Below are 14229 nucleotides of genomic sequence, written 5' to 3'. Positions count from 1 at the left end.
ATCCCACTGTGTTGCTTCTTTGCTGTTGTTTTTGAGACAGAGTCTTTGTGCTGCCCAGGCTGGAGTACAGTGGTGCCATCATGGATCACCGTAGCTTCGACCTCCCAGGCTCAATCAATTCTCCCACCTGAGCCTCCCAAGTAGTTGGCGTGCAGGAACACATCCCCACACCTGGCTAATTTTCGTATTTTTAGTAAAGACGGGGTTTTCGCTATGTTGCCCAGTCTGATCTCAAATTCCTGGGCTCAAGTGATCCACCTGCCTCGGCCTTCCAAAATACTCGGAATACAGGTGTAAGCCACTGCACCTGCCTATAGCTTTTTCAAGGGCAGAATTGAGCACTCATTATCTTAGAGCCTTTTCAATGTTCTCCAAATCAAAAGTCAAGTTTCAGTCCCACTTCCCTAAGCAGAGAGTTCTTCCCAGCTTAGAGTTTCATTTCAACAAACTGATGGCAAGGATTTTTCAGGTACAGGTATCATATTTGAAAGTTTAATTCCTTCCCAGCACAACTTTGTTCATATTGAGCTAATACAGACCTGTGTTTTTGGTAGACTCTCAGCAAATATTTGATGGTGACCTTGGCCTGCAGGACTTGACCACCACCCTTAGCTTTCATAGCCTTTTCCCAGAAGGAACCAGAGGAAAAAGTAACTTCAAGCCTAGAATTCTTCTGTTTAGCCACTTCTGTTGCTTACCAAAGGCTTTGCCAATGAGAATACTGATAGAGGGCAACATAAACACATCTATGTGTGAGTTGCCATCTGAAATTGAAGTTAAATACACTTGAGGCTGACCAATAAACTGTAGTGCTTTTTCAGAAGAAAAGAAGATACTCCTTTTCTCTTGGAGCCAAGAAAACCAGGCAAGAGTATGGGGTAGGAGGCACTCCGGAATTTCTATATAGGAAGAGACTGAAGCAGGAATATACCTAGAAAAGAAGCCTAGGGGAATTGACTCTTTTTTTTCTCTCAATATGATTTCAATGCCCCTCCAAAACTCATGTTGAAATTTAATTGCCAATGTAATGGTATTGGGAGGTGGGCCTTTAAGAGGTGATTAGGTCACGAGGGCAGAGCCCTCATGAATATATTAATGCTGTTCTCTCAGTAGTGGGTTCCTGATAAAAAGATACATTCAGCCTCCATTTGCTCTGTTTCTAGTGCTCACTTCTACCTTCTATCCTTTCATGATGACGGACCCTCACCAGATGCTGGCGACATGCTCTTGGGCTTCCCAGCCTCCAGAACTGTGAGCCAAACAAACTTCTTTCTATGTAAATTACTGTCTGTGGTATTCTGTTAGCAACAGAAAACAGACTAAGACAATACCTAATAATTTTGTCATAGGACAAAATTATAAAAAATTTTGTTTTAAGATCTAATTGACTTCTATTTGTGATTCCAGAATTCAGCAGTATTTTATTCTATAAAATAGAATGAGTTCTCCACTGGGCATGGCAGAACAGTTGGTTTTTGTAAGGTGGGAACAAGGAAACAGAATAATAGAGAAAAGCAGGTCGGTTAACATCAGGTTACTTTTCTTATAAAGGTTAAAACAGTGGAGACTTCCTTACTATACTGACTCAGGTTGACTGGGCCCTTTCCAATTGGCTTCTGTGAATCTTCTGTTTTCAAAAGATCTGATCTGTTTGGAAATTTACCTGCTTTCTTAATTTTCTTAAAATTTCAGTTTAATCATGTGGCACTTAGGATGTGTGACTCCATTTGCTTTGGTTAGTTGGGACCTAAAATGAGAGCTCCCATAAATTTTATTTAACAATACGCATAATGACATGATTACCACATCAAGCAAATTAACATATCTATCATAGATTTATCATATCTAACATCCACTCTCTTAGCAAATTCCCTTATGAAATGAAATGTTATTAACGAGTCTTCATGCTATATATTAGATCAGTAGGCTTATTTATTCTACATAAATGAAACTTTGTACCCTTTGACCTCCATCTCCCCACTCCCCCACTCTTCCTAACCCCTGTAACCACCTTTTTACTCTGTTTCTACATATTTGAATTTTTTTTAAATTTCACATATAAGTGAGACCATGTAATATTTTTCTTTCTGTGTCTGGCTTATTTCAGATAGCGTAATGTCCTCTTGGTCCATTCATGCTGACACAAATGGCAGGATATCTTTTTTTAAGACTGAATAATATTTCATTGTGTATGTGCACACACACACACACACACACACACACACACACACAATTTCTTTATTCATTCATCTATTGACAGCCAAAGGTTGTTTCCATATCTTGGCTATTGTGAATAATGCTGTGAAACATGGGGGCACAGGTATCTCTATGAGGTGATTTCATTTCCTTTGCATATACACTAAGAAACAGGATTGCTGGCTCATATAGGAATTTTATCTTTAATGTTTTATAGAACTTCCATATTATTTTCCACAATGGCAGCACCACTGCATATTCCCACCAACAGTATACAAGGATTCCTTTTTCTGCATATTGTAGCCAAAACTTGTCTCTTGTGTTTTTTATAATTGAAATTCTCACAGGTGTGAGGTAATACTGTGGTTTTGGTTTGCATCTTCCTGATTAGTGATATTCAGCACCTTTTTATATACTTGCTATAGGAGACTTCTCTTGCAGCTGTGTTTGCAAACACTACTTTTACATGGATTGCATATTTATGGGGAAGCTCCTTGGATTTTGTGAGAAAACAGCATCAGCTTCAGCTGAATGGAGCTGATGAAGATGGAGGTGGTTAAGCTCCTAAATCTATGCCATTCGCTGGCCTCTCTACTGAAGACTAAATGAATAAATGAAAGGCCAGAGGGGAAAAAACTTGAAAAATGAAGAAAAGCAAATGTCCATGAGTCTGATCTGGTATAAATCTCTGAAATCTTATGGTATTTAGATCCTGGGACCTTCCAAACACAACCATATAAATAGTTCAGATGCCTTGCTTGGAGTGATCCAAGCAAAGCATTCCATATCTATCCTATGTATTATCTACTTTGTTCATATTCTATGTTGGGTTGAAAAAAAATAATAAATTGCTATTTTTAGAGAATGCCACAAATACTGAAAAATTCAAAAAGTACACAACAAATATAGTGAAATATAACACTGCTTCCTGTCCCTATCACCCAACAACTGTTACAGTTTCTTGAATATAATTCCAAAGCTGTTCTTTGTATATACAAGTATATCTATGCATGTATTTTTATGTAAAATTTACATATGACATATATAGGAAAGCGGTCTTTAAGCTATTTTTTGCTGTGATCTACAAAAAGGAATGAACTTTCTCTTCTATTCCATTGATGTAGCTATCTGTGCACCACTACCATAGTGCTGTAATAATTATAACTCTGTAAGAATGTGTTTGTCAGAGTATTCACGCTTCTCATTACTATTCTGATTCAAGATGTTTCCTAGCTATTCTTGCTTTTTTATTTTTCTATACAAACTGTAGAGATAGCTTCCTTGGGCATACAGCCCTTTCTTGCATGTCTTAGCACCAATTCTTGTTTGTGTATATAAAGGCTATTGATTTGTTTTATTTAACCACATTAAATTCTTTTTTTTTTTTTTTTTTACTATTGTTGGCAGTGATATTTCAGTTAATTTTCTTGGGTTTTTCAAGACAAAGAGTTATATTATTTGCAAATATGATTATTTTACCTCCCCTTTTCCAACGTGTACATACCATACTTTTTTCTCCTATCCAAACGTTGGTTAGCACCTCAAAACCGATGTTCAATAATGTTGTGGCAGTGGCATCTTTGTCCCAATTTAATGTGAGTGTGTGGTTTGTTCATGAAACGTGACATGGCTTTTGAGGTAAGGCAAATATATTTTATTAACGTGATATAATATAAAGTTCTATTTTTGTGAGTTTTTTTTTTCACAATCAATAATGGATTTAAATTCTACAGCAAACATTTTCAGCAACCATGAGTGTGGGCATATGTTTTTACTGTTTTGGTATATGTTAGGGTGTTAAACAATATCAATAGTTTTCCTAATCTAAACTATCCTTTCTTTCCAGAAATAAATGTTACTTGGTCTTGTTATATTATTATTCCATTGTCCTCCTGCAATATGTTTGCTAATATTGTATTGAAGACATTTGCATCGCTAGTCACAAGAGACATTAGACTGGTTTTCTCTCTATGATTTTTGTTGTTCTGTGGCAGACTGGCACCAATGTAATCTCTACTTGATAAAAAGAAACTAGTCTTTTCTTCTAGAAGAGTTTTAAAAGCATTGGAGTGACTGAGTCATTAAGGTTATGAAGAGCTTACCTGTAAAAATATCTGTGGCTGGTAGTTTGGAAGAGGGGTAGCCTGACTTTCATGTTTTTTCTATTGTAATTGGTCTCTTTCGATTTTTGAAGTCTTCTGGGGCTAGCCTTAGAACTTTATCTTTCCTAGAAATTACATATTTTAGGTTGGGTGCAGTGGCTTATGCCTGTAATCCCAGCACTTTGGGAGGCCGAGGATGGTGGATCACAAGGTCAGGAGTTTGAGAGCAGCCTGGCCAATATGGTGAAACCCTGTCTCTACTAAAAATACAAAAATTCGCTGGGTGTGGCGGTGGACGCCTGTAGTCCCAGCTACTTGGGAGGCCGAGGCGGGAGAATTGCTTGAACCTGGTAAGCAGAGGTTGCAGTCAGCTGAAAGCATGCCACTGCATTCCAGCCTGGGTGACAGAGTGAGACTCTGTTTCAAAAAAAAAAAAAAAGAAGAAGAAGAAGAAGAAATTACATATTTTTATCCAGGTTTTTACATTTATTTGCTTATGGCACATGTAAGTCCTATAATCTCCTTTAATTTTCTCTATCTGTAACTCTTTCTCTATTCTTATTTTCTTGTATCATCTATTTCTGCTTTTTCCCTTAAAAAAATAATGAGTGTTGCACCATTATTCACAATAGCCAAAAGGTAGAACCATCCAAAAGCACATAACAAAATCAATTGTATAAACAGAATGTGGTATGTTACATACAACAGAATATTATTCAGACATAAAAACGAATGAAGTTCTGATACAAGCTAAGTGAAATAAACCAGTCAAAAAAGGACAAATATTATGTTATTCCACTTACATGAAATATCTCAAATAGACTTCATAGACACAAAAGGTAGACTGAACATTACCAGGGGATAGCAGGGAGGGAGAATGGGGGAGTTATTGCTTAAAGGACACAGTTTCTGGGTTGATGAAAAAGTTCAGAAATCAATATTACTGATGATAGTAGTACAACATTTGCATATAACTAATGCCATGGATTTGTATATTTTTAAATAGCTAAAATGAAAAATTTAGATTTACATTTTTTAACTACAATTAAAAAAATATTTCCAAGAAAGAGCATAGCAAACAGATTTATTTAAGGATTTTTTTAAACACAACTCAGAGTTTATTTTGGTGCTGTTTAAATTTTCCAAATTAATTAATGTCTGCTTTTAACTTTACTAATTTTTTATTCTGCCTTATCTTTATTTTACTTAATACATTCCGGTATTGGATGCTTAATTCATTTAATTTAGTTGCTATTTGTTACAAGTATTTGCATCTATGAACTTCCTTGTAAGCACTGCTGAAACAAGATCTCATAGTCTCTAATACACAGTGTTTTAATTCACGTTGCTTTCCAAATAGTCTGCATTTTTAGTGACGATTTTTCTCTTTGAGACTGAAAAATTATTTAAAGAGTGTTCTTTAATTTCCAGGAGGTAAGGTGATTCTTTTTCTATCTTGATTTTTAACTTTTGAAGTTTTGCATTGGCATGAGATAATGTCTGTACTATTTCTACTTGATGGACTGCATCACAGTTTTCTTTGTAGCTTAATACGTAGTTAATTTTTGTAACTGATCCATTAATACTTGAAATGAAAGTGTAATCTGTCTTCATAGTATACAGTTTGTTGTAAAGCTATTAAAACGATCTTTACTTTTTTTTCCCATATGGTTTCTTGGTAGTTAAAAGATAAGAATTAAAGTTTTCTACTGCTAAAGGATTTCTTCCTATTCCTATTCTCTGTAGCTTTGACACTATGTTTTCCATGCCAATTTATTTATCATATAAATTGCATTGTGAATTGCATCCTTTATTATCAAGTTCCCTTTTTGTCTTTTTTTCGTATTATTTTTGTTTTGTTTTGAATGTAACCATAGCTATGTATGACAGCTGCTTTTATTTTCTGCATTTACTTTGTATGTCTTTGCCTAATTTTTATCTTAATCCTTTCTGAGTTTTATTGTTTTAGATGCATCTCACATATTACAAATAATTTGATTTCCTTTTTTAGTAAATTTGAGTCAATAGGTGAATTAGACAATTTTAATTTATCATTATGGTAATATGTCAAAATGTTGTACTTTCATTTATGTTAGGATTCCTTTCTCTTGCTTTTGACAGTCTACTACATAGTCTATTTTGTTATTGTGCCAATTTAATTTTTCACCCTTTTTATTTTTGCCTGGATTCTAGAACTTTTCGTTGTCTTGAGGGCCAGTATGTTTACTTGGATAGATCTGAATGTTGATCATTCTGTATCAATTTTTTTCTGGGCTACAGTGTGGCCTTTCCATTTGTAGATTCAAGTCTTATTTGATTTCTAAGGGTTTTACTGAGTAATGTCTCCAGACTTCTTAAAAGATACAAATAATGCATATGTTATAATTCTTTTGTTTTCCGTATCTTTCATGTTTTCTCTAGTTCACTCTAACTTTGTTCATTTCTGGTTATTTTGCTTACGTCTTTTATATCTTTTACTTACATCTTTTAATCTTGCCCTCCTACTCCTCACTATGATGTCAGCAGTGTCTATTCTTAGTGTTTGTTACAACATGCTTGCATTTCCATGGTGGCTTTAATTTTCTCTTCTGCTGCCTTCCTGACCTTCAGAAGTTCTTGTTTCATTTCCTTCTGTGATGGCACTATTACTTCCCCGATCTCTCAGTTGCTCTGCTTTGAGCCTCTTCATTGTTTCATTGAGTTCTATGGGTTCATAGACATTTATTTAGTCATATTTTTCTACTTCTTAATGGCAACTTGTTGTCGCAAGGATTCCTTATGTACCCCCGTCTTCTTCCTCCTTTTGTCTTGTAACTTATTTGTATAAATCTGTGCTAGTTGCATTTTTGTTACTCATTGTTTTTGTTGTTGTTGTTGTTGTTTGTTCTGTTTTGCTTTATTCAGGAAACCATACTGCTTTTTATTGTCAGAATATTACCTACATAATCATTGTGTAGGCGTAAGGGTAATAAATCCTCTAAGATAATTATATTTTATAGAAATGAACTGTCAACTCAGCCTCTGAGTTGGCTCAATAACTTATACTGTATTGAACCTCAGGTAATAATTATAAATTCTGAAAAAAAAATGTTATATATATATAGTTGTTGTACTTTAGGTTCTGGGGTACATGTGCAGATCATGCAGGATTGTTGCATAGGTACGTACATGGCAAGGTGGTTTGCTGCCTCCATCCCCCATCACCTATAACTGGTATTTTTCCCCATGTTATCCCTCCCCAACCTCCCTAACCCCCACTGTCACACCCCCCTAGTCCCCGCCAATGGACCCCAGTGTGTGATGCTTCCCTCCCTGTGTCCATGTGTTCTCATCCGTGACTGCATCAGCCTTGGACTCCTCAGCCCAACTCCCAGACTGGCCCTATCAGAAGTGAGTGAGTAAATGAAGGAATAAGTGAAACTGCTGAAAATCCAAGAAATTTCATTATTCAGACCGCAGTGCCTCAACATCTCATATATCTGTAAATGCCACGGAGAGATTCTGTTTCCTGAGTGCTATTTTGGAAAATATAATCATGATTTTTGTGTGGGAAGAAAAGACACTCCCCACAGACCTCAGAGCAGACACATTCCCCCAGCCCATGGAGGGTATATTGCAAGAAGATCTTACTGAAAGAAAGAGGGGCTACAACAGGGCTAGATGGGTGCTGAAGATGCTGAACTTGGGCAATGGAATTGCTCTTGTCAGTTGCTCTCACCAGGTGTGGTTGTGTGGATGAAACTGCCCGTCTCCCCTGCTGGCGGGTGCCAGAGGCAGGGGGGAGATGGTTTGAAACTAGTTTCCCAATTTGGGTAATTAAACCTCTACTAAATATAGTAGGTTTAAAATGAATGTTCACAACATTGAACCAGAACATGCTAATTCTAAAAATATAGACTCCCTTCCTGTGAAAGATCTCTCAGGGGAGAAGCCAACATTGAAGCAATACAATGATTTCATCCCTCCTGCCCATCACCCCCCAGCCTGTCAACCAATTTGTTCTAAGAGGGGAGGTTCACCACACTACAGGAAAGGAACCAAAGCTGTTATCAGACACTCAGGAAACTAATCACAGAAAGTCAAAAGAAGAAAGGTTATAAGGCTGAAACCGTTCTCTTTGTGGGATTCTGTCCTGCACCAAATCAGGCCAACCCGCACCTCTTATGTCTACTCAATACAAGATATATAAAACTCAAGTTAGTGAGGAAAGGAATTTTTATTAAGTAGCTTAGAAATGAGAGACATGCAAATGAGAGAAACTGACTTTCTTTGAAGAAAGTGTTAACTTTCTAGGAAGTCTCTTTCCTAAATATTTAAATCACAGAGAACTTTGACTCTCTGTGGCCTCAAAAGCAATTATACCCAGTTCTCAAACAGAGCTGTTCCCTAATCATAAAATCCCCTTTGCAATTCCCTTGGTATAACAACAAATGGTCCACAAACCTCCTTCAAAGAGTAGTCCTCACGTGGTGACTCCACTTCTCTCCCTGTTCTCTTTTATCTCACTCCAATCACAGGAAAAGCTTGTACTGAGGTCACATGCCTTCTTTTTGCTCAATCCAGTGGTCCTGTCATATCAGCAGCATGTGACAAGGCTGATGACTCCCTGCCTGCAAATCCTCACTTTTCATTCATTTGGCATTTAGCCCACCATTCCCTCTTCATTGTACTCTGACCTCAGTAGGGACAACTTTGCTGGAACAGAAATTTAGAATTTGATTATGTGTGACCTAATCTCCAGTGCCCATGTATTCTATTTTTGAAAGACTTAAATTTTCAATTACATTTGTAACAAAATCGTACATGTGGAAATGACGGAATAATAGCCTCTTTTCTCCCAAGATGATATGTGCATCTTCAAACCTTTATATAGATGAGCTCTTTCCCTCCATTTTCTAAACCTATTAATTAGTCCTGAGATGTTTGTTACTATAAAATATTCTGCAAAGCATTTTCGCTTATTTTTCTTTTTCTTTCACAGAAAATAATACAGCCCAGTTCCCGGCTTTTGAAGAACTAGAGAAAAGCATGGCTGAGTGAAGGAAGGAGTCATCACTGGTGCCTCCAAGGCTTTTTGTTTGGTTCTGCAGTCACAGGAACCCTTACCTGATCATAAAATCCCCTTTGCAATTCCCTTGGTATAACAATAAATGATCCACAAACCTCCTTCAAAGAGTTCCTGGCTTTTGAAGAACTAGAGAAAATCATGGCCACGTGAAGGAAGGAGTCATCATTGATGCCTCCCAGGCTCTTTGGTTGGTTCTGCAATCATAGGAACCCTTACCTGATCTCCTGAGACTTTCTCCTCTCTCCACACCCTAGTACAACAACACCCCACACCTGATGGCAGAGCTTTTAGGTGAACTTCTCCATCTTCTGGCTAAGAGTTAACCAGGAATAAAGAATAGCTCCTGTAGTTCTAAATCCTTCAAATCCTCCTATTGGCCCTTAACTGACTCTTCTTAGTGAATCTGCAAACTTTTGGATGGGAGACAAATATGCACAAACTATACCTACAATTCAATGTAGGACAAAGGCTACCTGGTACCACATTAATATGTGCCTGCATTGGAGTTTTAGAATCTTAGGATTTAAAGAAGGGTCTCATTCAACACCTCAGTTCCAGATGAGAAAATGAAGGCTCAGAAAAGTAAGCAATTTGCCTAAGATCTCACAGCGACCAGTAAAGGACCAGAGCTAAACTGGGCTCTCCCGTCAGCAGTCAGGGCGCTTCCCAGTGTCCTTCCTCCCCTGCATGCTACTTGCCCTTCATTTTACAGAGACTTATCTTCTTCAGGGAAATGCATTGATAGAGTCCCCTGTGCTTTGCTCTTGTTGTTATAATTACATCTCTAGAGGATTCTTATATACCATAGTATGTTTCACGTTTCGTCATCATTGGAGCTCTCTGTGTATCTGTGCTCCTGCCTGGACTTCTTTTCAAAAGGAATCCATTCATTAACAAATCTTTCAGAAAAAAATGTCTGTGCTGTCTGTAGCATTATCAGAAGTTAATCATTTAAATCTAAAGGAGAGAGGAAAAAATTAGGCATAGTGGATTAAAGAGTTCTTTTTTCATCCGGGGGTGGTGGCTCCTGTCTGTAATCCCAGCACTTTGGCAGGCTGGGGTGGGTGAATCACCCGAGGTAAGGAGTTCAAGACCAGCCTGGCCAACACGATGAAACCCCGTCTCTATTAAAAATGCAAAAATTAGCTGGGCATGGTGGTACATAGCTGTAATCCCAGCTACTCGGGAGGCTGAGGCAGGAGAATCACCTGAACCCAGGAGGCAGTAGTTGCAGTGAGCCAAGATCGTGCCATTGCACTCTACACTGGGCAAAAAGAGTGAAACTCTTGTCTTGGAAAAAAAAAAAAAACAGCCAAGTGGGTTATTTTCTACCATCTTCCTTGGAAAGGTTTACATTCATTTATTTCTCTGGCACAAAGCGCATTAACATTCTCAACTAAGATCAGTTGACTGGTTAGAATTACAGGTCTGATTTTCTTCAAGAGAACCCTCAAGATTTCTGATTTTACTTGCTTCCAAAGGTATTGTGTATTTTTTCTTCAAGTAATGATCTTCAGAGATATGTTTCCCCTAAGTAATAGTTTAACATATTCTGTGAGCTTCAGAACATCAACTTTATCTGTACCTAAGTCTCCAGATTTTCATACTGAACAATTTTGGTGATTTCTTGGATATTAAACTGCTTTTTACATGAACGTTTTGTTATGGGGAAACCAATACTGCAGATGAACAAAAACGAGATTTCTATCCATTTCCTCCAATTTTTTTGGCCTAAACCTACCTCTTTTACTCCATGAAACACGACTGAAGGCTAATTCTTTTGCAATGCAGAGGTGGGCCTTCCAGCCCCAGAGCTGGCCACGCCCATCATAGAGACTTTTTATTGATGTAATTAATAATTTGTATATTTATAAATTATTTGGATTATTCCTGCTTTCTCAAGGGATATATCACATTCATTTCCTCATACTAACATACCTAGCATAGAATAGTTAGTTGGTAAACATTTCTTGTGCTAACTTGTTGACTTTTCTTCACTTTTTATGGAACTTAATCTTCTGGCTCAAAAAGGAACCTGAAATGGTCTTACGTTGACTTGATCATACTGTTCCATACTATATGTGCAGAGTAGCTAAAGGCAGAAGGCAGGACCTATTTATGCATTTGAAACAAATGTAATGAGTATGAATTTCTTTCACAATCCACAGGTACATGAAATATGGCATTAATTTTTACAAATCTAATTCCAGCTGAATGAGCCACTCCCATTCAGGTTGACAGAAAACCTAATCTCAGCCATTCTCTGGCCATTGTCTACCCCACTCACCAACATAAGAAGACTAGGGCTTGTGAAATCCACTTGTGGAAGGGCCTCTGGTCTGTCCCGCAACCTTTAATCACAGAACCTTGAAATATTTTCTCTACCCCCAAGTGATTTATTCCATGGTTGGTGATGCTGTTGCTCACTGAATAACAGACTCCACTGGAGTCTTTGCTCTGCCTCTCAAAGCCACAGTATTTATCTACAGGTACCACAAACAGGGTTCTTAGCACCCCAACATCCTCCATGGTTCAACTTCTCCCCTTCAACTTTCTAGTTCTCCCTAAACATCAATCCAGTGCAGTAGCTCCAGAAGCGCAGACCTGGGTAACAAAAGTGTCTCAACTCTCTCTTGGGGTAAGGGACACTTAGACTCCTGCACAAAACCCTCTAGCTACCCTTCAGTTAATGGGGATGGAGAATAAAGATCAAGAAAAGAAAAGAGAAAAGAGAGTTATTTTTTCATCATTTTATGCCACCACTGAATAAGTTGTTTTCACTGGTTACCACATTCATGCCTAAAGACGTGGTAAATACAACTATGACATTATTTTATAACAGAAGAACATGTATAAAGGTGTTTTTTTTTCTTTTGTAAAGAATTGGAGACAGTTAATAAGGAAGATGTGTTACCAGGAAAACTATATTTCAGTAGTATGAAAGGTTGATCTGCTTCTCCCACTCCACAATTCTCAAAATGATGTAAACGATCATTCTTTTTTAGATGGGAAAAAGTCACGTTCAAAATAAACCAACTTATTTCCTCCTGTCTCAGCATCTGCTTTCTTGACCTGTCCTCCAGTTCCACATATTCAAACCAGATTGATTGAGGGTCATTGGGATGGTTTTACACACTCTGAAAGTCTTCCTCCATGACATCTCACAATTTTTCAGATAAATTACTCAGGAAGTTAGACTTGAAAGGAAACTCTGGTTGTCTCAAAAAGCTTTTCACCTTGTGTATAAAGTCTTGACCTGCCAATTGGTCTGTTGCCATCTCCAAATGACCATAACTCATTCATAATCTGAAAGTGTATATAACTTGAGGACTTTTCTAGGATAAATTACATAAAGCACATTCTTAACTTCTAAAATTTGATGGGTGTTTTATGCCGTGTTTACTTTTTCCATGGGAGCGAGAAATACATCTAGCATGTCTGACACTTTTAAGAGTTTTGCTTGTTCTGTGTTCTGAATCCAATTTAAATGTTGAAAGTTCAAGAGAAAATGCTTACAAGGAAGTGGTTAGGAAGATATATTTATACTACAGATAATTAGATATATAATATATGTGATATATAATAAATATCTCATGTATAACTGCTAGAATGTAATTACTTAGTGAATTTCCAAATAGGCATCTATTTTCAATTTTAGCTATTTTAAACCTGTTGCTATTTATTAAAATATGGGAAATAAGTTGTGAGTTATATTTTCTTTGTTTTTTACTGTACTCCCCTTTTATAAGCAGAATGCCAGCTCTTTGTTTATTGTCTTAAGGGACAGGTAAATTGAGGCAAAAAGCAGACAAGTTCTATGGGATTTGCTGGCATTGATTTCCCAGGGTGGCCAAGTGCCAAGAACTAAACCTGTAAAGCTAAGAAAATGTACTGATGTCTTTGCAAAGAATCCAAGACCAACAAGAAAGGAGAGTAATTTTCTACCTCACCCTGCCACCACCAGAAGAGGGGCCCAGAGATGGGGGAGAGAGTGGCAGCAAGGGATTCTGGTTCTCCCCTCCTCTGCCCCACTGCCTTTCCCCATCCACTCCAGCACTTTGGAGAAGCAAGAAACTGTAATGAGGCAGCTCCCTCAAGTGTCGCATTAACATAGTGGAGAGAGCTTTCTGAAGTAAATATACCATTCAGACAAAAACAAGGAATGGCTTAACAGCAATGTATGAGGCCCAAGGACCAGGAGCAAATGGGAAACAGTCATCTCACCAGACACCTGCCTGGGACCAGATGGGTCATCTCCAACATAAGCTACCTCCCTAGAACCTGGACTCAGGTGTGAAACAAAGGTTAATGGGAAACTGCAGGAGTCAAAAGGAGGGGACAGGCTTATCGAGGATTCAGGCCCTCTAGAAACGGAAGTTTGGATCACTCCACCAGATAAAGAAGGCTGACCATCTAAGGGCAATGGAAATATAGAAAAGGCCATAGAAGGAGGAAGTCCATAGATACCAACTATGGCCTCTCAATCAGTTACAAAAATGAGAATTGTGATCCTTTTGTGTATTTTCTCTTTGCATGTGATATATGCTAGTGTATTTGCATATATTAACCATTTCATTTTTTCTCTCTTCATCATTATTTTATGAATGTTGTTGAATATAAACTCTTATTTAGCCTTTAGGAAACAGAATATTCAGTGGGACTTTGATTTGAGGAGTCATTAACACAGCCAGCTGAGGCTACAATGACGGTTGGAACTATGTGTTTCCTCATTTGGGGAAATGGGTGAAACTCTGCACTTAAGAACAGAATTGACTTTGCATTATACAGAGTTCAAATATATATTAAATGATGCATGTGGAAGCTAAGAAGCCCAAGGAGTTGACTGAGACAGTCAGTTATCGA

At 37.6% G+C, this 14229-nt stretch overlaps 1 long non-coding RNA gene across 1 annotated transcript in view; it reads left to right on the top strand.

The window, feature by feature from the left end:
* The window catches only part of LOC101049871 (uncharacterized), a 57070-nt gene extending 43266 nt beyond the window's left edge, over window positions 1-13804 (top strand). Inside the window, exons 3-4 of the long non-coding RNA XR_012516191.1 lie at window positions 1164-1251; window positions 9280-13804. This is a non-coding gene — a long non-coding RNA (uncharacterized LOC101049871). The remainder of the gene's footprint in view (window positions 1-1163; window positions 1252-9279) is intronic.
* Window positions 13805-14229: the final 425 nt, after the last annotated feature.

The sequence above is a fragment of the Saimiri boliviensis genome, chromosome 1 (genome assembly GCF_048565385.1).
Source record: "Saimiri boliviensis isolate mSaiBol1 chromosome 1, mSaiBol1.pri, whole genome shotgun sequence".
NCBI classification, from domain to species: Eukaryota; Metazoa; Chordata; class Mammalia; order Primates; family Cebidae; genus Saimiri; species Saimiri boliviensis.
This window is presented reverse-complemented; position numbering and strand designations above follow the sequence as displayed.